This window comes from Schistocerca piceifrons, unplaced genomic scaffold, assembly GCF_021461385.2.
Source record: "Schistocerca piceifrons isolate TAMUIC-IGC-003096 unplaced genomic scaffold, iqSchPice1.1 HiC_scaffold_2340, whole genome shotgun sequence".
Lineage (NCBI taxonomy): Eukaryota > Metazoa > Arthropoda > Insecta > Orthoptera > Acrididae > Schistocerca > Schistocerca piceifrons.
Window position 1 is genome coordinate 6242001 of NW_025728274.1, and position 1993 is coordinate 6243993.

At 37.6% G+C, this 1993-nt stretch overlaps 1 non-coding gene across 1 annotated transcript; it reads right to left on the reverse strand.

Moving 5' to 3' along the window:
* Positions 1-1294: 1294 nt before the first annotated feature.
* Trnar-ucg lies at positions 1295-1367 on the reverse strand. Its single transcript has one exon. It is a non-coding gene; the product is annotated as a tRNA-Arg (tRNA).
* Positions 1368-1993: the final 626 nt, after the last annotated feature.

Here is a 1993-nt window from a genome sequence, read left to right on the forward strand (position 1 = left end):
ACACGGTTTCTTCTTTATTTCATGTAAATCACAAATTGTACAAGGTTGAATTCTTTCAGTCCAGATATGAAAAGACTTAACGATTTCCTTGGGGTCCAGATTTTCAATGATAACAATTCTAGTTAGAACATTCAGATCAATCATTACTGGGTTCTCACCGGATTCTGTGGACATGCTGGCGTTTCATTTCGAGTTACGCCTGGAGCGTGCCTTTTAAAAACCTTCGTCGTTATGTATCTCAAGAGATTCCGTTTCATGAGGAGAATCATTTGTTTAGCAATGAGTAGCTGGTTGTTGGACGCACTGAGATTCCTGAGGCTCCTGAGGTTGTTGGGGTCGGTTGGCGACTGTTGAGATTCGACCGGTGTCGTTGCGTCAGATCTGATCATTTTCTGACGTTTTTTGTTTGGCATGAAGAACGTTGACTCTGCATGGTGGAGATGGGATGACCTGAGCGTTCTCTTCATACAGTTTGTCCTGAACATGATTCCTGCCATATACCATTTGCTTCTTTTACTAATTTGACATTCATAGTACCTATATTTTGTCAAACAACAATAATATTTGCTACGTTGAGGAAAACTAACAGATCAAATTACACTTACACCTAAAAAAAAAAAACCCAGTATGAGAAAAATAAACATCATTATACGCAACATAATGAAATCACAAATATCTCATTCTCTAGATCAGTGCTGTAAATTCACTCGACCTTGTGTTTATAAATTGACATATGGAAGCCAAAATAAAATATACATTAGAGTAGACAGAAGGAATTTTCAAAACAATGTTCATACCACATCTGAATCTCACTGCCATGATATTATCTTCATTGGCTCACCGTTAAAACAACAAGTTCCACACACCAATGAAAAAGGACATGTGTTAAATATTTTACAAGAAATAGAAAGTTTCTTGTATATGATAAAACATCAAGACATTATTTTGAACGAACAGGTTGAATCAAAACAATTCATTGTAAATTTCACCAATGTCATTCTAAATGTTTCATGTTGAAACATATTCCTATCTTTAGATAACGTGTTAAAATAGATAACACTATTTAGGAGTGAAATTATATAGTCTCTCATTTAGCAAAGTTAGTCATTATCTTTGTATGTAATGCACTCTTCCATTAAAACTTAAACAATAACCAAATATATGTTCTGATTGCAACTGGTATATTATCAGTTAAGATTAAATATGTCACTGGCTGACGTCTGCTATGTAAGTTGTGTGACTGCTCAATAGCTACACTAAAACGGTGTGTTTCTTTTGCAGAATTGGAAAAACACGACCGTGACAGGATTCGAACCTGCAATCTTCGGATCCGAAGTCCGACGCCTTATCCATTAGGCCACACGGTCACTGACGACCAAGTATTCCTTACATTCGTGTCATCTCGAAATGCCCATACCGCTGAGGAATTGTGTTTTCGTTCTACACAGCCGCTGCCTCTTGCTGCTTCCCACCCATTCGTTACATTCAAACCCTTACGAGACCGAGCAAATAGAGATTGGGAATCAAGACCACACACTTTGTGCATTCGGAATCGAAGGCGGGGCGTCCCTCGCCGCATTTACGTAAATCTGCCTCGAAGTATATTTTGTCTTCTCTAATGCTAGTAGTGCTACTGATGGACGTTTGCTTTTGTTACTATCCCAGCAATGTATAAATAAAGTAATTCTCTGTTGTTCAGTTTATTTGAGTCAACTCCAGTACCAACAGCCCTCGTGCCTCGTACTTTTCGTAATCCAACACAAAACCCATTTTTTAATGGTTCAGTTTTAATAATCACTATCTCCCAACGAATATAATAGTGCCAGAGACCTACCCATATTTTAAACTTTAATGTAACACACTCATCACATCAAAAGTGAAAGCTCAAAATGATTCTCTTCCAGCAGAACTGGAATATTACATATCTCCTAGTTCTTACATACTACAAATTAGTTCCTTCCCACTCCAGTGACCAAGTGCACCTGGATTTTCC